This window comes from Coregonus clupeaformis, unplaced genomic scaffold (genome assembly GCF_020615455.1).
Source record: "Coregonus clupeaformis isolate EN_2021a unplaced genomic scaffold, ASM2061545v1 scaf0293, whole genome shotgun sequence".
NCBI classification, from domain to species: domain Eukaryota; kingdom Metazoa; phylum Chordata; class Actinopteri; order Salmoniformes; family Salmonidae; genus Coregonus; species Coregonus clupeaformis.
In genome coordinates, this window is record NW_025533748.1 from 410,251 (window position 1) to 436,920 (window position 26,670).

Here is a 26,670-nt window from a genome sequence, read left to right on the forward strand (position 1 = left end):
TGCGACTGCCTGTGAACGAGAGTAGTGACACCGGGGACGGACGTGTTTAGGTGCGTGCACGCAAAAGCGAGAAAGGGAAAGACTGGACTGTGGCGAGCACGTATTCCGGGGTAGGTGGGGTGTCTTTTATTTTTTTTACCCGCAGTGAGCGCGTCCGAGCACGCCCACATCTCGCCAGCCAAATTCTCGACAAGATGTGGGCTCATCACTCACCACCACCGCTGTTACCGAGACCACCGGTGTTTTTATCCGTAGTGTGGGGGGTATTCGTATTCGTGGAACCATGACAAAGACTGAGTATGGAGGTGTGCTAGGGCGGGGTGCAGCCTTGAACAAAGATAGCAGCAATCCCCAGAGAGAACAGCTCCCTTATGATATTAACGGTGCCATGTCCCCAGGCTTCAATATTGGGAACAAATTATTACAATCAAATGTCATGGGAAATGCTAGCCCAATAAATCTATTCATATCACCTGTCATTTATAATGCTCTATTTATTATGCACTCCTCCCCATGCATTCGTTATAGACCTAGAAAGTGACATTGGAAGGTTTTTATAGGCTACTGTATGTAGGCTTCAACTGTAGTCAATGAGTGAACTTTACAGTTGAATATTGCAGTGGTGTAAAGTACTTAAGTAAAAGTACTTTAAATAACTACTTAAGTCGTTTTTTGGGTTATCTGTACTTTACTTGACTATTTATATTTTTGACTACTTTTACTTTTATTTCACTACATTCCTAAAGAAAATAATGTACTTTTTACATTTTCCCTGACACCCAAAAGTACTCATTACATTTTGAATGCTTAGCAGGAAGGAAAATGGTCCAATTCACGCACTTATCAAGAGAACATCCCTGGTCCTCCCTACTGCTTCTGATCTGGCGGATTCACTAAACACTAATGCTTTGTTTGTAAATGATGTCTAAGTGTTGGAGTGTGCCCCTGGCTCAGTGGCGACCTGTCATTCAGGGCAGGTGGGGCAGAGCCTATAGTCTGTTTTAGAGAAATGTCATCATCAAATATTGTAAGAGCTTTCATTGTCTGCTTATATGCCCCCTGTATTTATCCTACAGTTCTGACTTGTTGTACAGGGAGAATACTGTAAGAATGGCCCAGTTTCTGAATTCTATCGCTGTATATTTCAAAAGTGCTGAACAAATAGTTATATTGACTACGTCCGTCTTAGCTCGCTCATTAATGTCTTAATCGAAATTACGGATTACCTCTTATCCGCTCATCATTCCCTTATGCCATAGTTTGTACATTTCAATTGTCAGCAGAAACCACATTTGTTTAAGCAAGTCAGCCATATCAGCTATGTTTTAAAAAAAGGCAGTAAATTAGGCTGAATGAACTGTTTCGCTGCCAGTCAAGGCTCCGCTGATAGCCAGGTGTAGCAGTGGTAAGGATTCACTCCATGGTGCTGAAAAGAAAGCTCTGCTGTTGGGGCAGCTTTATGTAAATACTTTTAGACTTTTACTCAAGTAGTATTTTACTGGGTGACTTTCACTTTTACTTGAGTCATTTTCTATTAAGGTATCTTTACTTTGACAATTTATTACTTTTTCCATCAATGGAATATTGAGACCATCCGCTTGACGTGCAAAGGGAAGTACAGTCTTGAGTAACTTCCTGCTCTGTCCGTTTGGGATTCGTGGGAACGACAAATAACCTGCCCTGCACTTTGTTGTCAAGTGCTGTATCCCAAACATAGAGACAGAAGAGAAACGTGTCAGGCTTTCAGACACGGCTATATAAAGAATCTCTAGGCAAACTAACACAGCAAACAACGGAGGGAAATTTCACAGCCAGGGATAGGCCGTTGCTGCTACCAGCTCTCACAGTCTCACGTCACAACATGGGGGCGCTTTTCTTTTATTATTAAGAAGATAACGCCAGTCTGCAAACACTTGACTAGTGAATATGCCATGGGCTAAACTTTCACTGGGGGACGGGGAATGTTTTATCATTGGAATGTGATACAAAACAGGGCAACAGTGTACTTTAGGACCATGCGGACGCCTCCAAGCGGTCGGGTAGCAGGTTTAGAGTTTTTATCCCACTGGATAACAAAAAAAAGTTATTTCCCCCCCACTTCTAAAACCAAAGTTGCACCCCTGGAATATGCTATGACCAACATGGAAACGTATGCCCCAAAGGCACCCTATTCCCTATAGTGCACTGAGTAAGACGTGAGTAAGACATTTAAGCATGTCAACCCCACGCAAGGCTGCCGGCCCAGACGTGTCCTCAGAGCATGCACAGACCAGCTGGCTGGTGTGTTTACGGACATATTCAATCTCTCCCTTTCCCAGTCTGCTGTTCCCACATGCTTCAAGATGGCCACCATTGTTCCTGTACCCAAGAAAGCAAAGGTAACGAACTAAATGACTATCGCCCGTAGCACTCACCTCTGCCATCATGAAGTGCTTTGAGAGACTAGTCAAGGATCATATCACCTCTACCTTACCTGTCACCCTAGACCCACTTCAATTTGCTTACCGCTCCAATAGATCCACAGACGATGCAATCGCCATCACACTGCACACTGCCCTATCCCACCTGGACAAGAGGAATACCTATGTAAGAATGCTGTTCATTGACTATAGCTCAGCATTCAACACCATAGTACCCTCCAAGCTCATCATTAAGCTCGAGGCCCTGGGTCTGAACCCCGCCCTGTGCAACGGGTCCTGGACCGACGGGCCCAGGTGGTGAAGGTAGGGAAACAACATCTCCATCGCTGATCCTCAACACTGGGGCCCCACAAGGGTGCGTGTCAACCCCTCCTGTACTCCCTGTTCACCCATGACTGCGTGGCCAAGCACGCCTCCAACTCAATCATCAAGTTTGCAGACGACACAACAGTAGTAAGCTTGATTACCAGCAATGATGAGACCACCTACAGGGAGGAGGTGAGGGCTCTGGGAGTGTGGTGCCAGGAAAATAACCTCTCACTCAATGTCAACAAAACAAAGGAGATGATCGTGGACTTCAGGAAACAGCAGAGGGTGCACCCCCCTATCCACATTGACGGGACCGCAGTGGAGAAGGTGGAAAGCTTCAAGTTCCTTGGCGTACACATCACTGACAAACTGAAATGGTCCACCTACACAGACAGTGTGGTGAAGAAGGCACAACAGAGCCTCTTCAACCTCAGGAGGCTGAAGAAATTTGGCTTGGCACCTAAAAACCTCACAAACTTTTACAGATGCACAATTGAGAGCATCCTGTCGGGCTGTATCACACCTGGTACGGCAACTGCACCGCCCGCGAACGGCAGGGCTCTCCAGAGGGTGGTGCGGTCTGCCAAACGCATTACCAGGGGGCAAACCACCCGCCTCCAAGACACCTACAGCACCCGATGTCACAGGAAGGCCAAAAAGATCATCAAGGACATCAACCACCCGAGCCACTGCCTGTTCACCCCGCTATCATGCAGAAGGCGAGGTCAGTACAGGTGCATCAAAGCTGGGACAGAGAGAATGAAAAACAGCTTCTATCTCAAGGCCTTCAGACTGTTAAATAGCCATCACTAGCACATTAGAGGCTGCTACTGCCTATTGAAATCACTGGCCACTTTAAGAAATGGAACACTAGTCACTTTAATCATGTTTACATATCTTGCACTACTCATCTCATATGCATATACTGTATTCTATTCTATAATATTCTACTGTATCTTAGTCCATGCCACTCTGTCATTGCTTGTCCATATATGTATATATTATTTGTGTGTATTGGGTATATGTTGTGAAATTGTTAGATATTACTTGTTAGATATTACTGCACTGTCGGAGCTAGGAAGCACAAGCATTTCGCCACACCTGCAATAACATCTGCTAAACACGGGTACGTGACAAATACAATTTGATTTGATTTGATTTACCTTTTAACCAGAGCCAATGGGCCCTGGCCAAAAATAGTGTACTATAAAGAGAATAGGGAGTGCCATTTTGGATGTGGTTGATATGACTGTATTATGCCCTGGTTTATTAACAACCACTTCTCCTGCGTTATCTTCCATCTCAGGAGTTTTATTATAAATATCCCCACTAACGTACACCCACCCTAAAGTTAGGGCTCTATTAAATCTGTAAAGCTCATGCGTTACAGATTTCGCAATAGAAATGTAAAGGGAATTTCCGATTGTGGGACATACGTAGCGTTTATCGTGAACGCAGTTTGCGCTAAAGCTGGAACATTGCCTTTAAATTTCAATCACGCTGTAAAGCTGAACTTCAGCGATGAGGATTGAAAAGAGCCCTTAATGATTGAAGTTACAGTATGTGATACACACACTACCTCAAACTCCAGTAAAAACCCTGCTGAGTCAGCCCTTCACTGCAGACTGAGGACTCAAATTGTGTGCGTGCGAGTGTGTGTGTGTGTGTGAGTGTGTGTGTGTGTGTGTGTGCAAGTGTGTGTGTGCGTTAATTCGTTTTTTATGTGTGTGTGGTGTGTGTGGGTGTGTGTCAGGTTGAGAGATCAGGCCAGCAGTGTCCCATGTGTGGTCTTTCCTGTCTGTAGCCCTGGAGGGTTGAGGATATGAGAGAGAGAGAACGTGGATTATATTAAACAGAATGGAGGAGGACACCTCTAGGGCTCACCTGAACCTGGTCAGGCTTTACTGTGGAAATGGATGAGGATTAGAGAGAGTGCTGACAGACACATGTAAAGGTGGTAGAGAGATCACACGTGGATAGTGTATAATATGATGTAAAGGTGGTAGAGAGATCACACGTGGCTAGTGTATAATATGATGTAAAGGGTGGTAGAGAGATCACACGTGGATAGTGTATAATATGATGTAAAGGTGGTAGAGAGATCACACGTGGATAGTGTATGAATATGATGTAAAGGTGGTAGAGAGATCACACGTGGATAGTGTATAATATGATGTAAAGGTGGTAGAGAGATCACACGTGGATAGTGTATAATATGATGTAAAGGTGGTAGAGAGATCACACGTGGATAGTGTATAATATGGTGTAAAGGTGGTAGAGAGATCACACGTGGATAGTGTATAATATGGTGTAAAGGTGGTAGAGAGATCACACGTGGATGCAGGTATGAGTACGCACACAAACAGGCAGAGACACATAGTCAGGTAGACAGGCATGCAGACACACAACACCTCCCTGTAATGTTTGAGTCACGACGACAGACTGTTGGTGCAGTGTAGCCCCCTCCCTAACAGAGTGAGAGGAAAAACCTCAGCCTATACATTTACGTCATTTAGTAGACGCTCTTATCGTGAGCGCACATTTATTTTTAATTTTTCATACTTGCCCACCGTGGGAATCAAACCCACAACCCTGGCATTGCAAAACGCCATGCTCTACCAACTGAGCTACATCGCTGCCGGCCATTTCCTCCCTACCCAGGACGACGCTGGGCCAATTGTGCGCCGCCCCATGGGTCTCCCGGTCGCAGCCAGCTACGACAGAGCCTGGATTCAAACCAGGATCTCTAGTGGCACAGCTAGCACTGCGATGCAGTGCCTTAGACCACTGCGCCACTCGGCATGTTCACACCAGTAAGCTATTGTACTGAATCATGTGTACTGTAGGCTACTGTACTGAATCATGTGTACTGTAAGCTATTGTACTGAATCATGTGTACTGTAAGCTATTGTACTGAATCATGTGTACTGTAAGCTATTGTACTGAATCATGTGTACTGTAAGCTATTGTACTGCGCCAGTCTCCCGAGTGGCACAGTGGTCTAAGGCACTGCATCGCAGTGCTAGCTGTGCCACTAGAGATCCTGGTTCGTATCCAGGCTCTGTCGTAGCCGGCCGCGAACGGGAGACCCATGGGACGGCGCACAATTGGCCCAGGGTAGGGGAGGGAATGGCCAGCAGGGATGTAGCTCAGTTGGTAGAGCATGGCGTTTGCAATGCCAGGGTTGTGGGTTCGATTCCCACGGGGGGCCAGTGTGAAAAAATAATGTAAAAAATAAGTTATGTATGCACTCACTAACTGTAAGTCGCTCTGGATAAGAGCGTCTGCTAAATGACTAAAATGTAAATGTAAAATGTACTGAATCATGTATACTGTAGGCTACTGAACTGAATTATGTAGTCTACATTGTGTACTGTAGGCTATTGTACCATTGTGTCTGACTGTATAGCTATTTACATATCTCTCTCTGCTGGACATGCCCTGTAACTACAGTGTTAACTACAAACGCCAAACCAAATATGTTGAGCGCAGAGCTGACAGAGAGGCACTCACAGTATTGTACACTTGATTTTTTTTCTTCCTTTTTTCCCTTGAATGAAACATTGTAAGGGCCTGGTTGATCAACAATGGTTAGTATGGGGTAGGAAGAGAGGGTGAGGATGAGTGACTAGTTTGTTAACAGAAGGGATTGGACATCTAATGCTGTTAGTAAATAATAAAATAGTATTCGTCAGACAAAGGCTGTCGCCGAAACGCCTCCTTTTGCTCTGACCTCTGCTGCTAAATAATACATTAGAACTTAAAGAATATTTCAGTGAGTGCAGGTTTTTCCTTTTGTCCAGTGTATGCCTTTTGAACCCGGCACCCAAAATACTTTTTGCTACTACAAACTTTAGAGTTGAGCACGCCAATTACTCATTCTAATGTTGTTAGTGAGCCATGCACCTCCCATGCAGCACCAGAGGCCTGTTCAAGAGGATGTAATGTTACAGAACGTTCAGATATAAATGTTTTGAGTACAACAAATCAGATAGAAATGTTTTGAGTGGAACATATCTGATTGTCTGTCAGATAGAACAGGGAATCATGTCAGCTCTATTCATTCTATTTTTATTAACAACATTCAGAAGGTTTCACATCACTGAATAGACCCCAGTTGATCCCCACCTGGCTGTAACAGGAGAGGAGAGACCTCAGGTCTGGAGTTCAGCTCAGCAGCCTCAGCTTAGAGTAGGATGAAGTTGCACCTAGACACTGATCTTAGGTCAGTGTTGTGTTCTTCCCCCTGATGGTTAAGGTGAGGGTAAGCTGATCCTAGATCTGAGCCTTTGGGTGACTTCTACCCACAGCCCTCAACTCTCACAGAGGTCAGGAGTCAAAGGGCTGCCGATAGTCATGAATCCGTTCACTCCTCCCTTCTACTTCTCTTCTTTACCTCTCCCTAAAGAGCAGAGGAAGTCACACTGTTCTAGAGTGCATGAATGCAATAAATTAAACTTGAACTAAAGGATGCAGCATCCTTTGAGAGGGAGTTACTCAACTAATCTTTCTCAGAAAATCCAATACAACCTCTTGGCACTAGTTTCTGTGTGTTGCAATGTGCCATTATCCTGTGTAATAAATATGTAACTGTGTGTAACATACTATGTTTTGTAATGATTGGCTACTCATGTAATCAATTACCTATGTTGAACTATGTACAGTGGGGCTGAAAGAAAGATTATTATTACAATATCTGTAAATGGCTCACTAACCTGCAGAAGAAATGGATAAAGACATACATGTCACACTCAAACACACATCATTTGGTTTATTTACTGTCACACCATGAGAAAGTTCTCCATCATTCATGTAACATGTTTCACTATTATATCCTGTTGGTCATTCAGCTAAAAAGCTGGCAAGCTTATCATTTAAAAGGAGAAAGAAAACTTTGAAATACAATATTGAATTCCTATCAGACAATGGAAGATTCATAGCCGGGTTGCCAGACCTGTTTGTACTTTGTAATGTGATATGATAGAAGGGTTGGGCTAAAGCACAAACAGACCTGGCAACTAAGCCGGCAAATGTATACTCAAACAACAACAGCAAAGTAAGCATAGTTAAGAAGTGAATCAGAGAGTACACCCCAAACCCCACCCCTCCCTACCACCAATAGGACGTGAAGGTCATGACCCCTGACCTCTGCATTCAACACAGTGCTCATATCAAAGATGGTGGATAAATGAAGATGTCCCACTCAGGCCATTTACCATTGAAAAAAATTGTCACAGTTCCGGTCTGCTTAAGGGGTGGTTCTCCCATAGACACCAATGCGATAGCAGCTGGGTCTGGTCTACTAGTTCATTGACTGCATATGAACCAGAAAAAATAAGGGAGTAGGATGTCTCGCTTCCTCTTCCATCTCTGCTCATGTCACAGGCTGTCAACAACCTGAGAGCGAGAAGAAGCATATAAAACAAAGATGGCCGACAGAGTGGCCCATCTTACAGCACCATACATAGGGTTTGTTGGTTCTGCACCATAAAGTTTGTCAGTTGTTTAAGGGAACATTATTGAAAGTTCAAAGTGAGAAAGGTAAATACATGCACCTATAATATCATCTGTTAATAAATAAATACCATCTGTCATCTAACATGCAGTGTTAAAAGGTATCTCGACAGTGTTATTACACCTAAAGGCTGAGCTTATAATGCCTTCATAGGAGAGAAAAAACATCAAGCTCTAATGTCTGTGGAAAGGACTGAACCCAGACAGCAGATACCTCAAAAATAAAGTCAAAGAACGTCGCACAGAATTGAGACCTGCTGAAATGCATTTTTCAAATAAGATCTTATAAAACAAATTGGCAACTCCTGTTTCCAATTTCCCATTTTATTCACATACAAGGGAGCTGGTGGTCAACTGTTTCAGTCTCACAATTTTTCCTTTTTATACAATGTTATATATTTTTTTCAGTTTTGTTTATTTTTCTCCACATGTATCCCCCCCATCACAGACAGTTCATTGTGGTTGTGCAAGGAGAGAGGAAGGAGATTTGTTTTTCTGTAATCTTCTCATCTCTCCAAGCAACTACTATTCTCAGCTGCCAAATCATACACACAAACCAACCCTCCCTCCCTCTATCTCTTCCTCTCCCCAAACCCTCAACACACCACCACCTCTTGTTCTCCTGAGAAACAATCCTCTAAATGAACCCCCTCCCTTCTCCTCTGTCTCCTCAAACAACGACATTACAGGCTTCTGACAGACCGGGGTCTGACAAATGTCGCCGCTCCCCTTTTCCTTTTTCACCTATCACTCCTTCACACCTCCTCCTTCTCTTCCCTCCCTCTCTCGCTCGTATTCTATCAGTTTTTCCGATAGCGGTTCTTTGGCTTGTCTCCGCATCCAGTGGCCTCGCAGGAGGACAGGCCGGGGGCCTTGCCTGGGTTGATGCTGCTTAGAAGACCGGGCAGCTCGCTGGTGATGGCCTTCTCGATCTTGTCCAGCAGGCAGCCACCTGAGTAGGAGCACTGGGCGGACAGGGACTTGAAACTGTCGATCGGGTTCACACCGAAGAAGTCCTGGTAGGCTTCACGGTTGGGCAGGTCGAACTTGCTCACGTTGGTCTTGGCCAGGATGGACTTGAAGATGAAGAACTTGTCCGGATCGTCCACGATCTCCTTGAACACCAGGTCGGGGTCGCTGAAGTAGCTCATCTTGTCTTTGAAGGTCTGGGACGTAGCGGTCCACCAGAAGAGCATGGATGCGACCGGATGGCATGCTGGTGGATGAAGGCGATCTTGTTCTCCATGCGGTTCTCGATCACCTGGTTTAGGTCTTCCAATAGGGAGATCTCCTCGCGCTTGAAGAGCTCGCGGCTGGTGTCGGGGGGCGTAGTCATAAGGCCAGAAAGAGCTGACGTAGACCCTTGGGGGGCTCTGTGACGTTGATGAGGGGCGCCAGCGACCAGGAAGAGGGCGCCGTAGACGCGCATCAAGTCCTGGGTGGCCAGGTTGTCGGCCTTGTTGAGGATGATGCGGATCTGGGACTCACGGCCCTTCAGCTGGCGGAAGAGCATCTCCAGCTCCAGGCCCACGTCCAGCTTGGTGGGGTCAAAGGTCACGAAGATGAGGTCGGCACGATCGATGAACCACTGGCACACATCGTTGAAGGGATAGCCTGGAGGGAGGAGGTAGAAACAGGGTCATTTAACATCAATGTCTTGGACAGTCAGGAGTCATGGTTGAATTCCATTTAACACAATTGAGGCTAGATTGATTCCTAAATGTAAATTTTTCCATTTTCCATTTTGGCCATTTATCAGACACTCTTATCCAGTGTGACTTACATCTTAAAATGAATGTAGATTATTATTACATAACACTGATTATTATTTATTGATGTGGATAAATGTATACTGTAGGTCTAACTGTGTAACGTAAATCCTACAGGTTTTCAGGGGTCACCACTGTCTTAAAGTTCCTCAGTCTATTTGAGATAAGAGGTGATCATGTTTAATATTTCATGTTCATGCGAATTTGAACTGAAGATATTGCAGCGACGTAACTTAGGATAACAGCCATGGCAAAGCTGTTGGACTGACAGTCGCAATGACCCGTGTTTGAGCCCCAGTCGTGCTACCGCCTGAATTTGCTACAAGATCTTCAGCGCTCCTGCTCTCCGTGTGCCTTACCTCTCTCCTGCTGCTTGCGGTTCCTCAATGATTCCAGGCGTGTCCACGAAGGTGACGCGTCCAGCAGCTTGTGGGGCATCTCAATGCCAATCAGCTTCTCAAGAAAGCTCTGCCCAAACTTCTCCAGGGGCGAGAAGGAGCGCGAGCTGTCGGCCGCCATGACGATACCCTCTATGGAGCGGGTCTTCTCGCCGTGCATGATCACAGTGAACTCAGAGGTAGTGGGCTCAGCACCTGGTGGAGCGAGGAGGATGGAAAGATGTGAGAGAGGGGGATGGAAAGACAGGAGAGAGATGAGACGAGAAGAGAAAGATGTGAGAGAGGGGGATAGAAAAGCGGGAACAGGAAAGAGGAGAAGATGCAGAGTGGTTGATGAAGGAGGGAACGGCAGGGGGAACAGAAGAATGAGATAAGATTATAGAGCAGAAGAAGATGAGTAAGTAGGTAGAGTGAAGAGTTAAGTACATCAGAAACCAGTTGAAAAACCAGGTACATCAGAAACCAGGTGAAAAAACTCAATTACCTCGACTAACCTGTACCCCTGCACATTGACTCGGTACCGGTACCCCCTGTACATAGCCTCGTTATTGATATTTTATTGTGTTACTTTTTTAAAAACTTTATTTTATTAAGTAAATATTTTCTTAACTCTATTATCTTAAAACTGCATTGTTGGTTAAGGGCTTGTAAGTAAGCATTTCACAGTAAGGTCTACACCTGTTGTATTTGGCGCATGTGACAAATATATTGATTTGATTTCAAAACCAGGTACATCAGAAACCAGGTGAAAAACCAGGTACATCAGAAACCAGGTGAAAAAAACGGTATATCAGAAACCAGGTATATCAGAAACCAGGTGAGGTTTGAAGGGGCTTACCTGTGTACAGCTGGTAGGGGCTGTCCTTCAGGCCAAGCAGGTAGTTGATCATGGAGGACTTGCCTACACTCCAGGGCCCAAGGAACAGCACCATGGGCTTGGAGGTGATCTCCCCATCTGTCAGGTAGAGAGAGGAGGAGGAGGAGGTGGTGATGCTGGTTAGAGCCATAGAGGTTCACTGCACTCATGACGACATGGAAGGCCAGAGACATAGAACCGCTCAAGTCCGTCTAAAACATAACCCGATAAATCACAAAAGCCTATACACTGGGAGTGTATTCAAAATGAAAGAATTGCTGTAATATTGTTACCTACAATCACACTCAAATAAAGAGAATGAGACACTTCCCTGAACGTAAATCGATGTTCTTAAGATGGTCAACGAAAACTTGAGTTGTTATATGCTGGCCAGCTGACAATGTAGAAATTCCAGCATGTATTGTAAAGGTTCCAGACCTTTCTGTGTTTGAGAACATGCTTCTCAACTGTAGGGGTCAGGAACCAGTGCAATGGCCAATGGGATGCAGGCTTGATGCTTCCTCAACCACAGGCTGCATGGTGCACATGCTTGTAGGTGACAGACAATAAAGATATGACAGCAAAGCTGGACCATGTGCAACTATAGAAATTGTAGTACTTAGCCGGAATTTCTTTCATTAGTTTGATGATGATGCTGTCAAGTAATGATCCTTTGGTGAACAAAAAACCCCCATATGAAACCATGATGAACAGCTTGCTGTTAAAAGATTAGTGAATAAATCATTCCATCGGAGCTACTAGAGTATGCAGCTTTTCCTTTTTTAATTTTTTTTTACAAAACCCCCCCAACAATATCTATACAGTATGTTACACATGCCCTGCATTGTGGCATACCCATTTCTATGTCTGGCACAGAGCGCAGACATACACTGAGTGTACAAAACATTATGAACACCTAATCTTTCCATGACATATACTGACCAGGTGAATCCAAATAAGGATTTTTAAGCCTTGAGACACTTCAGACATTGTGTGCCATTCAGAGGGTGAATGGGCAAGACAAAACATTTAAGTGCCTTTGAACGGGGTATGGTAGTAGATACCAGACACACCAATTTGAGTGTGTCAAGAACTGCAACTGCTGGGTTTTTCACGCTCAACAGTTTCCTGTGTGTATCAAGAATGGTCCCCCACCCAAAGGACATCCAGCCAACTTCACACAACTGTGGGAAGCATTGGAGTCAACATGGGCCAGCATTGCTGTGGAACGCTTTTGACACCTTGTAGAGTCCATGCCCCGACGAATTAAGGCTGTTCTGAGGGCAAAAGAGGGTGCAACTCAATATTAGGAAGGTGTTCTTAATGTTTTGTACACTCAGTGTATTGTACTTTGTCTACCGTACTGTACTTCTCTAGTCTGCTGAGAGAAGACACCTAGCTGGGCAATCAGCTGGCAATTAGCAACATACAGTGGTTCAGAACATCTGTTCATGGAGTGAGGTGAATGTTTGCATCTGTCTTTCTCTGAAATGGCTCCCTATTGCCTAATAGCGCGAGAGCTCACATGGCTCTGGTTAAAAGTAATGCACTATAAACAGTGGGGGAAAAAGTATTTAGTCAGCCACCAATTGTGCAAGTTCTCCCACTTAAAAAGATGAGAGAGGCCTGTAATTTTCATCATAGGTACACGTCAACTATGACAGACAAAATGAGAAAAAAATCCAGAAAATCACATTTTAGGATTTTTTATGAATTTATTTGCAAATTATGGTGGAAAATAAGTATTTGGTCAATAACAAAAGTTTCTCAATACTTTGTTATATACCCTTTGTTGGCAATGACACAGGTCAAACGTTTTCTGTAAGTCTTCACAAGGTTTTCACACACTGTTGCTGGTATTTTGGCCCATTCCTCCATGCAGATCTCCTCTAGAGCAGTGATGTTTTGGGGCTGTCGCTGGGCAACACGGACTTTCAACTCCCTCCAAAGATTTTCTATGGGGTTGAGATCTGGAGACTGGCTAGGCCACTCCAGGACCTTTAAATGCTTCTTACGAAGCTTCACTCCTTCGTTGCCCGGGCGGTGTGTTTGGGATCATTGTCATGCTGAAAGACCCAGCCACGTTTCATCTTCAATGCCCTTGCTGATGGAAGGAGGTTTTCACCAAAATCTCACGATACATGGCCCCATTCATTCTTTCCTTTACACGGATCAGTCGTCCTGGTCCCTTTGCAGAAAAAACAGCCCCAAAGCATGATGTTTCCACCCCATGCTTCACAGTAGGTATGGTGTTCTTTGGATGCAACTCAGCATTCTTTGTCCTCCAAACACGATCGAGTTGAGTTTTTACCAAAAAGTTCTATTTTGGTTTCATCTGACCATATGACATTCTCCCAATCCTCTTCTGGATCATCCAAATGCACTCTAGCAAACTTCAGATGGGCCTGGACATGTACTGGCTTAAGCAGGGGGACACGTCTGGCACTGCAGGATTTGAGTCCCTGGCGGCGTAGTGTGTTACTGATGGTAGGCTTTGTTACTTTGGTCCCAGCTCTCTGCAGGTCATTCACTAGGTCCCCCCGTGTGGTTCTGGGATTTTTGCTCACCGTTCTTGTGATCATTTTGACCCCACGGGGTGAGATCTTGCGTGAGCCCCAGATCGAGGGAGATTATCAGTGGTCTTGCATGTCTTCCATTTCCTAATAATTGCTCCCACAGTTGATTTCTTCAAACCAAGCTGCTTACCGATTGCAGATTCAGTCTTCCCAGCCTGGTGCAGGTATACAATTTTGTTTCTGGTGTCCTTTGACAGCTCTTTGGTCTTGGCCATAGTGGAGTTTGGAGTGTGACTGTTTGAGGTTGTGGACAAGGTGTCTTTTATACTGATAACAAGTTCAAACAGGTGCCATTAATACAGGTAACGAGTGGAGGACAGAGGAGCCTCTTAAAGAATAAGTTACAGGTCTGTGAGAGCCAGAAATCTTGCTTGTTTGTAGGTGACCAAATACTTATTTTCCACCATAATTTGCAAATAAATTCATAAAAAATCCTACAATGTGATTTTCTGGATTTTTCTTTCTCAATTTGTCTGTCATAGTTGACGTGTACCTATGATGAAAATTACAGGCCTCTCTCATCTTTTTAAGTGGGAGAACTTGCACAATTGGTGGCTGACTAAATACTTTTTTCTCCCACTGTAGGGTGTAAGGTGCCATTTGGGATGCGTCCCAAGTTATGACAGACAGAACAGGACCTTGGCAGACAGAACAGGAACATGGCAGACAGAACAGGACCATGACAGACAGAACAGGACCATGACAGACAGAACAGGAACATGACAGGCAGAACAGGAACATGACAGACAGAACAGGAACATGACAGACAGAACAGGACCATGACAGACAGAACAGGAACATGACAGACAGAACAGGAACATGATAGACAGAACAGGCATATGACAGAGAATGGGAACATGAAAGCAAAGGCTTTCATAGCAAGCTGAAGGGTGAGTGTGAGTAGACATGGTGTTTGTTGGGCTGGTCAGGGTCACTATGTACTGTCAGTGTAGATATATTTGTAATTCAGTCATAGGTAAAAAGCCTAAAAAAGTAGGGGGGATTAATTTTTTAAAAGTAAAAAATAAAACAAAAGGTAAAAGGAGAGACGTTAGGGAAAAAAAGATGGAGAAAAAAGCCAGACAAAGTTTTGTTGAAAAATGAACCCACTGCCTGTCGAATGTGTTGCGAAACTATCATCTCCCTCACAGTGGATGGAATGGATTTCTCACAAACATGGGAGTGTTCCTGAATCTCCTCTCTACCTCAGTTTGCTCCTCAATTCATGCACCTTGGTTGGAAAGCGAGGTAGAGGCAGTGATCCCTCCCCAAAACATGGGAAAGAAGTAAAGAAATGGCCAATTTTTATTGAAGGAGAGGTACTATAAGATTATCCAGTGATGAACCAATTATACCAATGATGCCATCCAATTACAGTTTTTCTAAACTTCTTGAAAACATTTCTTGGAATAATATTGTCCGATTGTTAAAATGGTGAACACAAGATACAGAACTGCATTTTAAATGCATTTTCAAAAATTAGTTTCCTTTACAAAACATGAATTACATTCAGAAAAACTATACGAAACACTCAAAACTGCAAATACATTCATAAATAAAACATAATGCCTGATAAAAGATGAGCACAACCTTAATATGTCTTGCACCATGCTGACTAAACTGAACGTTAGTCTGTCTTCTAAAAGATTCCATAAAATCTACATATTTCTTTGCAGTCACTTTGATAATATTGAGGCCTGATTCATTCATTGACAAGTGTATCATCGCAATCCAATTCCCTGTATTCTACCTGAGGCTGTTCTGGTGCCATAGACTGAGAAAGTATTTTCATCTCAAAGCAGAAAAACAAGCCCCAATAGTAAAAAGGAAAGGTGAATACAGTGGAGGATATGTGGCCTATGATATGAATAGATAGGCCTTCAACCAAACCAAAGCAAGCTCTGTAATGGAAGGTTGTCGGAGATGGCGACTTGGGAGTGACCCAAAGTTACTTAGAAGCGACCAGACGTTGTTGTCTGCATCTCTGCATGTCAGAATTACAGAGGAAATCTGAAGGATCATCAGATCTTTAGTATAGAACTTTCCCTAGATTGTATATTCCTTACTTAGATTTGTGTGTATGTGGGTATATGTTGTGAAATTGTTAGATATTACTTGTTAACTATTACTGCACTGTCGGAGCTAGAAGCACAAGCATTTCGCTACACCCGCAATGACATCTGCTAAACACGTGTATGTGACCAATAAAATTAGATTAGATTTGATTTGGTATGATTTAATACTGATAGAGCTTTTTAGAACTTTGTGCCCTTGTATTTGTTCATTGTCATTGTTTCTCTTCTGATGGAAACAATATTTTCATGTTCTGTGAACAAAACACTTGACGGTGAGTCTTGTATCCACTGATGATATTTGTATTTAAAGTTTATTAAAAGAGTGTCTAAGATATGCAATCCACGTACAAAGGCAAGAAAAGTATCTTATTTTTTTATGTCCCTCTCTCCCACCCTTACCTGTGCTTACTTTGCTTAAGCCAGTGCTGCACATGCACCCCCCAGTTGCAACAACTGCAGCCCCACCCTCCCCATACATGTACATACCGGTAGTTTACACTAAAGGCATGTTTGAATGCTGTAGGACTCTGTACATCTTTGATTCCAATGGGGTAGTGCCTTTAAGCATCCCAATTCTAATGGAGGACAACTCAGGGAATCCTTTCTCAATAGGAATTCATGTGTAACTGCAGATTGATGATCTCCCCTTTTTAATTGATTAGTATAGAATTAAGGGACTGAGTTAGAATGATATATTTACTTAGTATCAAGGGGAAATAAATCACTAAATTGTTTTGTGAACGTTTAGTCATATAAACAGATTCATAAAATGACCTCTTAAATGAGTTTAATTTTACATTACAGTAAATCATGTAAATGCAATTTCTGCTCAAATTCACCGCAGTTCAAAATGATGTGAATGAAAATGCCTATACCACAACTGATGACAATTGTGACATACAGGATAATTTGGGTGCTCCAAACAACCAAACTGGTTGCCAGTGCCATGCTTTAGGCAAAGGTCCCCCTATTATACCAACCTGTGTTCCCATCCCCCAGTGTTCGTCCGGCTGTTAGGTGAAGGGGTGGTGAGGTGGGGATGAGGAAGGGGCAGACAGTAGAAAGGGCAGAGGGAGAGTGAGAGGGAAGGAGAGATGTCGGGCATAATCACATGTTTAACTGTCAAACATGCAGATCTATGATGGACGAAGTTGAAGGTTACTTGACCACAGTGTAGTCCTGTGCACTACACTCCATACAGTTCAATTCATTATGTGACAGTTAGTCAAATTACAGTAAAGTGGGAGACATAGCAACATCTTAGAGGAATTTCTCAGTCAAGGGAATGAACCATTGCTTCAATGACACCTGACTCACTCTAAACCTTTTTAACACAGCATCTGAATATTCTGGGCCACTCTATGGCTTAGAGCTTCATATAAAACCTTTTATTCTGACTATGTAAGGATAAAGTATTTTTGTCATTATTGGGATGAGTGTGTAGGTTAACGGTCATGCCAGGCCACAAGAGGGCGAGCTTTGCTTCAAGATAGGGAAGTGCAGTTGGGTCTGCACAGGTTGACCAAGGGAGGAGTGAAAGTCATCCTCCATAACATTAACACCTCCTATGAATACCCTCTTTATAATGCACTATAACACATTTTCTAACGTTTTATGGGCTATGCATAATGCATTATATTGCACAACATGGGTGATAATAACTGTTTATAAACATCCATAACAATACTGCAGTAAGAGTTCTATTAAAGTACTTAAAATTTAATGGTTTAGAAATATTTTAAACATTCTTTAAAAATCTTTAAAAAATAAAAAAAACGTTGAACATGGTGAGGTGTACTCAAGAAGAAAACTTACAACAAAAAAAAAGGGGGGAGAGAAATATCTAAATGGTAGCCTGCTGTACCTTTTCTCCAGGATCAAAGAACAGAAGCCATATATGGGTGATACATGGCACGTTTCACAGTGTTGCATTATGGGGGACTTATGAGTAGTTGAATATGTGCAAGTGTGTTTATATTCATATGGAAGAACCACTTGTTCAGTTTTTCAAAGGAACAATAAAAAGTATATTAGATTAAGTAATACATAATAATTGATTGTATTTATCTGGTGCTATTCCAGTAATACATAATAATTGATTGTATTTATATGGCGCTCTTCCAGTAATACATAATAATTGATTGTATTTATATGGCGTTATTCCAGATGCTCAACATGGACTTTACATAGCACATTACATACACATTTATATGACTGGATATGTGATACTGATGAGCGCTTGAGACACTCATTGTATTTAAAAATATATAGCCGTGGGTTCTTTCATATGGATATAAAGCCTATATACAGTATATCTCTTTACCAGAGTAATGCCAGCCTAGGAGACCGATTGCGCAGATGATTCTGTACTCTATCCTATGAGGGAGGAGTGTGTTGTACGAAAACATATCAGTCAGCAGTCAACAGTCAGTCAGGTCCAAATGCTAACTTGATGTCCATGTACGCAACTCAAGTTTCATGCAAATCTCCCATTGACATCAATGCAGGATTTATGCAAAAGTTCAAGTTAGGTGCACAGACCACTAGCTAGGATTCAAACCCTCAGTCAACATGTCAACCCAAACAGGGAACCCTGTCCACACACACACACACACACACACTTAGCCTGATCCCAGATCTGTCTGTGCTATCATGTCAACTAATAAATTACAAGGTGACATGGTAGCACAAACAGATCTGAGATCAGGCCAACACACACTAACAACCTGAAGTGGTAGCAGGGTGCCAAGCAAAGCCCTCACTGTACCTGAGATCTCGTGTGCTCTGAGCTCGTTGTACTTATAGGCCTGTTCCATGGGCTTGATGGCTGAGTGGTAGATCTTACGTAACTTCTGAAGAGCAGCTGTACGGGGAGAGAAAGAGAGAGAATGAGGGGAGGATGGTAAGAACAGGGTTCAAATTACAGCAGGGGATAGGAGAAGCTGGGCATCCCCCATTACAATTAGGGCCACCATATTAATTGAAATATCAATGTAAGCCCCCCCATAATTGTCAAAAATATAAATGTCGGGCACCCCCAAGTGGCTTCGGGCACCCCCAAGAGTCTATATATTTTAGGTGTGGTATTGGGCACCCCCAAGAGTCTAAGTATTTGAATCCTGGTACCCATGGTAAGAAGGAATGTAGATGGAATGAGATAGAGGGAGGGAGGTAGAGTTGGATGGAATGAGAGAGAGGGAGGGAGGTAGAGTTGGTTCACGTAAGAGGAGAGGTAGAACGGTAGGAGAAGGTAAGACAAGGGTAAGACAAGGAAACATAATAAGATGATAAGGAGTGTAGATGAAAGAAAGGAGAAGAGAGGTAGTACAGGAGTTTCAGTTAAACAGGAGAGGCAGAAAGGTAGGAGGAGGTTAGATTAAATGACAAACAAGTCATTATGGAATGAGAATGTTGGGAGGTTCAGAGAGATAGAGCGAAAGAGAGAGAGAAAGAGAGGGGGAGAGCGAGAGAGATGGGGGGGATAAAAGGAAAACAGATTAAAAACAGAAGATTTGGGACTCCGGTAACACTAACGATGTTACCCATTAGTGCTAATGGAGAAGAGGTCCATTAAGGCTCTGGCACCACGTGTTTCTTTCTCTAACTAAAGCTATAGACTGCGTGTTAAAAGGCACCTATTCGTATATAGTCCACTACTTTGACCAGAGACCTATGAGCCGGTGAAAAGTAGTGAACTATATACAGAATAAGGGTGTAATTTGGAACGCAGCCATACACAGGAAAGTACCCATAGACCCATAGAGGATCACCCATCATTACTTTCTATGATGTGCTCCATTAACCCATAGATTAGCAAAATGACACATCAGAGCAATACTGGGAATATATTGAGTAAATTTCTCCAAACATAAATATGACTTTTTCTCTGTAATAACACTACTGGCATTTGACAGATAATTAATAGTCATAACGCAACAAATTCAGAATCAATGCAGCATCCCAAATGGCACCCTATTCCCTATTTAGTGGACTACATTTGACCAGAGCCATATGGGCCCTGGTCAAAGGAAGTGCACTACACAGGGAATATCCCATGTCACACCAGGAGCAAACATGTCAAGTGAATATCTGCAAAACGCTCTACTGCATGTCATGTTGTATCTCATAACATCCTTGTGACAATGCTAATGCTCAACAATGAAATTTGATAACGTCAACAATGTCAAAAGCTCTACAGCCTATTAAGATGTGATCACACTTGACCATACTTGTGATCATACTTGACCTGACCAGGAACAACTCTGGGCCTCAGTAATATAATTAACGTATTATTTACCATGATAGTTTTCTGCTGCGTTCTCCTCAGAGGCCAGCCTCAGCGTCTCGTCGATGTGTGATCTGTCTCTCAGGATGTTGCTCAGGACATCCTCCACCTCCTCCTCTGTGGAGAGAAACAACAGATGTCAGTCTCTGCTAGTGAATCTTTGCACATTGGACCGGTTTAACTGGTATAGGGTATATGACAGTGGAGGCTGGTGGGGGGGAAACGGGAAAGGTTTGTTTGTGCTAATTTGATTTGCAATCGCAGGCCAAAAGTGCCAGAATTTACTGGTATAACGCCCCTCTAAAATATATGGCTGGTGCGTCCCAAATGGTCCCGTATTCCCTACATAGTGCACTACTTCCTGAGATTGTAAATCATGTTTTAGCACAAAACGTGTGTGTGTGTGTGTGACTGTTTATTGTCTATTTCACTTGCTTTGGCAATGTAAACATATGTTTCCCATGCCAATAAAGCCCTTTGAATTTAATTGACAGAGAGAGAGGTGCTGACTGTTGCGTGTCGTAAATGTTCCATTAGAGGCTTTACAGAGGCCAATTACCACCATGCTACATCAAGGGTCATATCAATCAGTAAAACTGATGTTTCAACCTCTCTCTCTATTGCTGGGGTCTACAGGGATGGGTGTCAATATATAAATAAAATGACTAATGTATTCTAAAGCATAAGAAAATGACTAAAGCATAAGAAACAACAACTACGAAATGAACAACTATCAGTGGCACCATACAGTATCTGAATAACAAAGCCATGGGTGAGTATAAGGGATATGTTCGTTGTATTAACTGAGGAAAAACAACCCTTTGTGATATCAATTGTACTGCAAGCGCCTTTCCTCAAACTCAGCCACAGGTTGGGTAGCTACCATACAAGTTCTCTCACAGAAGCTGCAGGGAGGATATTCATGGAGATTCCTGTCTATCTGTCTCCCAGTCCCAGAGACATACTGTAAATGGAGAGAGGAGGGGATGTTGAATGAGAGACATTTATATCCAGCTACATGGCTGTGGGATGAACAATTCCTCCTGGGAGGTACATTTAGCAGTGTCCCCATTCATTAACATTCTAGCATTCTATGTGTGTGTGTATGTCTCTGGGCCTGGGAGATAGATAGACAGGAACATCTATGAATATGCTGCCTTCAGCTTCGGTGAGAGCTTCTGTGTGTGTGTGTGTGTGTGTGTGTGTGTGTGTGTGCGCGCGTGTGTCTATGCATGTGTGTGTGTCATCTCCTAATTTGAATGCCTATGTTATTTATTGCATTTGATCACAGCTGCTACTACAGTACGATCAATTCTGTAATTAGACAGACTGCTGAAAATACAGGTTTGTTTCACGTAGCCTTGGTTTCACAACAACACCATAGTGTGTGTGTGTTGTGGGGGACTCCCCAGTTTCATAACAAACTGGGATAGGAGAGTGCTGTCTCTCTCAAGCATGCAGGCACACACAGACTCTCTCTCTCTCTCTCTCTCTCTCTCTCTCTCTCTCTCTCTCTCTCTCTCTCTCTCTCTCTCTCTCTCTCTCTCTCTCTCTCTCTCTCTCTCTCTCTCTCTCTCTCTCTACCCAATTGTCATACAGAGGGGAGAATACGTAAGACTTTCTCTACCCTTCGGCTTCACCTCCTCTACTCACTGTCTAAATATAACCCTCTGTTAGGACTGTCCTTGTGTGCCCAGGAAAGAGCCTGTTAGGACTGTCCTTGTGTGCCCAGGAAAAGGTATAATTTTATGGCCCCTGACTGTACCATACAGGGGCCACTAGGGGCCCACAACCAGATCAGGTTACACAGCAGCACTACAGCCATAGAAATATAACTACCAGAACAGGTATTCCCATTCAAGTCAATATTCTTTGATGGGTGGACCAGCGGCCATATTGAGTGTACCCACAGGAGTAACACCATGTCAGCCATATTGAGTGTACCCACAGGAGTAACACCATGTCAGCCATACTGAGTGTAACCACAGGAGTAATACCATGTCAGCCATATTGAGTGTACCCATTCTGAGGTGGTCTGAGGGGCTTTGACTGTTCTAGTAATTCTAGTTATATGACTACAGCTACAGAGCAGAGCTATATTTAGGGGCAGCTGGGATATCACCCTGATTCATACTGCTACACCCAGGGTGTCGTGGAACTCGGGTGCCGCCTCCGTGTCGGTCCTGTCACGGGAGATCGGTATGTGACTCTTAGTCGAGGTAGTTCCACTTATAAAGTCAATCACTAGTTTCAGAAGTCGGAAGACACCCAAGTGATAGATGGTCATGCTGGAATACTCATACACACATCTAGGTGGCATAGTCGAGTACCTCTTCTCCCTTGGCTGCTTGACACATAGGCCTCCAGTAAAACGGTGGATATAATTGTTATGTTCTGAATTGCTCAGAGTGTCTAAGACAAAGTGTAAAGCTAGTTTATACTGCAAACTACACCCTAAACTATATGGATAGAACAAACTACACCATAAACTACAGTGGGCTCCAAAATTACTGCCACCCCTGACTGGCAATGCACAAACAATAATTTAAAAAATATAAACAAAATAATCATAGAGAAAAACTCAAAATACCAACATGTGAGAAATACTGTACTATATTAATGTTCCAATGGAACCCACCAAAATCATTTATTGATTTAATTAAAAATCAATGTCCTCCAAATCAAGGTTTCACAATTAATGGCACCCTTAAAGATTATTGTAAATAACATTTACCAAAATTAAAAACCAGGAATTATATTCCAGTATTTAAGTCTTAAGGAACTATATTGACCCATTACATCACTTCCTGTTTCAATAGGGTATAAAAATGAGGTAACACGCATGCAATATCCCTTTGTCATCCAACACCATGAAGAAAACAAAAGAACTGGCAGTTCAAAAGAGAGATGGTTGTAGACCTTCATAAATCTGGCAATGGCTACAAGAAGATCCACAAACTATTGAATATACCACTGAGCACTGTCAGGGCAATTCTTTTTAAAAACAGTTGAAAACCTCACGGGTAGAGGACGCAAATGCATTTTGCCCCCCAGGATAGGGAGGAGGATGGTGAGAGAAGCAACAAAATCCCCAAGAATCACTGTGAAAGAATTGCAGGCCTTGGTGGTGTCTTGGGGTCACCAGGTCTCAAAAACCACCATCAGACGCCACCTCCACAACCACAGGCTCTTTGGAAGGGTTGCCAGAAGAAAGCTCTTTCTGACCCCAAGACACAGACACAAGCGATTGGAGTTTGCCAAACATCATTTAAATTATGACTGGAAGAAGGTGCTCTGGTCAGATGAGACCAAAATTGAACGTTGGTCAGATACAGCATCGGCATGTTTGCCGTTGAAACAGAGATGCATACAAGGAGAGGCACCTCATTCCACGGGAAATATGGTGGTGGGTCAGTGATGTTTTGGGGCTGTTTTAATTCCAGAGGTCCAGGGGCACTGGTTAAGATTGATGGCATAATGAATTCCACCAAGTATCAGGCAATTTTGGCTGACAATCTGGTTGCCTCTGCCAGAAGGTGGTAGCCGTAGGTGGACTTTCCAACAAGACAATGACCCAAAACAACTCAAGATCCACACAGAAATGGTTCTGTGACAACAAAATCAATGTTCTGCCATGGCCATCTCAGTCCCCGGACCTCAATCCAATCGAAAATCTGTGGGCTGAGTTAAAGAGGGCAGTTGATAAGCGCAAACCCAAGAATGTGAAGGATCGTGAAAGTATCTGCATAGAGGAATGGTCCAAAATCCCTCCAAATGTGTTACTTAACCTTGTCAAACATTACAGGAAAAGGCTCCATGCTGTTATCCTTGCCAGAGGTGGTTGCACAAAGTACTAAATGAGAAGTGCCAATAATGATGAAACCTTGATTTTGGTGACATTTATTTTGTATTAAATAATTGTATGATTTTGGTTGGTTCCATTGAAACATTAATAAAGTACAGTATTTCTCACATGTTGGTATTTTGAGTTTATCTCTATAATTATATTGTTTATATTTTTTAAAGTATTGTTTGTGCATTCCCAGTTAGGGGTGCCAGTAACTTTGGAGCCCACTGTATATGGATAGAACAAACTACACCCTAAACTATATGGATAGAATAAACTACACCCTAAACTATATGGATAGAACAAACTACACCCTAAACTATATGGATAGAACAAACTACAACCTAAACTATATGGATAGAATAAACTACACCCTAAACTATATGGATAGAACAAACTACACCCTAAACTATATGGATAGAACAAACTACAACCTAAACTATATGGCTAGAACAAACTACACACTAAACTATATGGATAGAACAAACTACACCCTAAACTATATGGATAGAACAAACTACACCCTAAACTATATGGATAGAACAAACTACACCCTAAACTATATGGATAGAACAAACTACACCCTAAACTATATGGATAGAACAAACTACACCCTAAACTATATGGCTAGAACAAACTACACACTAAACTATATGGATAGAACAAACTACACCCTAAACTATATGGATAGAACAAACTACACACTAAACTATATGGCTAGAACAAACTACACCCTAAACTATATAGTTAGAACAAACTACACCCTAAACTATATAGATATAACAATGGATGTAAATTCACTACTGCATTGTTTCTCCTTCACAACTGAACATATTGACAAACCACTTACCTAGACAGTAAACAGAGAAGATATTTGTTATTGAATCATACATTATTGTATTTATAACTGAATCATCTAAATGACACAAAGTCATAAATGACATCCTCTCAGCAAATACTGCTCATTTTCACCTATCAATGGTTACCAAAACTGTACCTCCTAAAGGTTTTCTCTGAATGAACGTGAAAAAGTCAGACATCAAGTTCCCGTCCCTTCAAACATGATCAGACCTCATGTATTCCTCTGTACTTCCCCCTCAGTCCAGTCCAGACACCACCAAATGTTCGCCCACAAACGTAGAGCAGAAAATGTTCCAAAGCTCTGGCCCTGAGAGGTATAATGCTGGAGATGTCTGTCCAGATCAAGCTATGCTGAACAAAGGAGAAAAATGAATAAAATGCAAAGAAACCACTACTAAGGACACCAATAAGAAGAAGAGACCTGCTTGGGCCAAGAAACACGAGCAATGGACATTAGACCGGCGGAAATGTGTCCTTTGGTCTGGAGTCCAAATTGGAGATTTTTGGTTCAAACCGCTGTGTCTTTGTGAGACGCGGTGTGGGTGAACGGATGATCTCAACATGTGTAGTTCCCACCATAAAGCATGGAGGAGGAGGTGTTATGGTGTGGGGGTGCTTTGCTGGTGACACTGTCTGTGATTTATTTAGAATTCAAGGCACACTTAACCAGCATGGCTACCACAGCATTCTGCAGCGATACGCCATCCCATCTGGTTTGGGCTTAGTGGGACTATCATTTGTTTTTCAACAGGACAATGACCCAACACACCTCCGGGCTGTGTAAGGGCTATACTACCAAGAAGGAGAGTGATGGAGTGCTGCATCAGATGACCTGGCCTCCACAAACCCCTGACCTCAACCCAGTTGAGATGGTTTGCGATGAGTCGGACCGAAGAGTGAAGGAAAAGCAGCCAACAAGTGCTCAGCATATGTGGGAAGTCTTGAAGGAGTTCCCACATATGCTGAGCACTTGTTGGCTGCTTTTCCTTCACTCTGCGGTCCGACTCATCCCAAACCATCTCAATGGAAAAGCATTCCAGGTGAAGCTGGTTGAGAGAATGCCAAGAGGATGCAAAGCTGTCATCAAGGCAAAGGGTGGCTATTTGAAGAATCTCAAATTTAAAATATATCTTGATTTGTTTTGGTTACTACATGATTCCATATGTGTTATTTCATAGTTTTGATGTCTTCACTTTTATTCTACAATGTAAAAAAGAGTAAGAATAAAGAAAAACCCTTGAATGAGTAGGTGTATCCAGACTTCTGACTGGTAGTGTATGTTCACCAATCCACCAGAATAATGGATCATATGGACATCATCTAATACCAGAAAACATACTATCACATTCGTGTCTTCATGTCTATGATTGAAACCATTCAATCACAAATTAGTATTTCTAACATCTAAAAATGTTCTAACGCATATCACAACTCTTGAATGACAACAGATTTAAGCTAGCAAGTGACTTCCACAGTCCAGTGATCTTTAACACAGAAATACTTGGAGTGAAAGTAGAACATCTAAGCCATGTAGGATCCCCAGTGTCAGTCAGCCAGCTGGATCTCAGGTTTAAAGTTCTAGAAGGAACCAGCGCGGATGAGGATACGTGACCTCCTAACCTCCCCTCTCCATTTAGCTGGGGAGAATCCGCCTCACCCCTATCATTCAACACTGCCCCAGGTGCTAAAGAGATCCTCTGGCTAACTGGACTATTCCTTGGCTACACCAGGGTCATGTGGCCCTGTGTAGCTCAGTTGGT

The 26,670-nt window shown here is 42.9% G+C and overlaps 1 pseudogene; it reads right to left on the reverse strand.

Annotated features, from left to right (window-relative positions):
- Window positions 1-8,950: 8,950 nt before the first annotated feature.
- The window catches only part of LOC123484372, a 28,119-nt pseudogene continuing 10,399 nt past the window's right edge, over window positions 8,951-26,670 (reverse strand).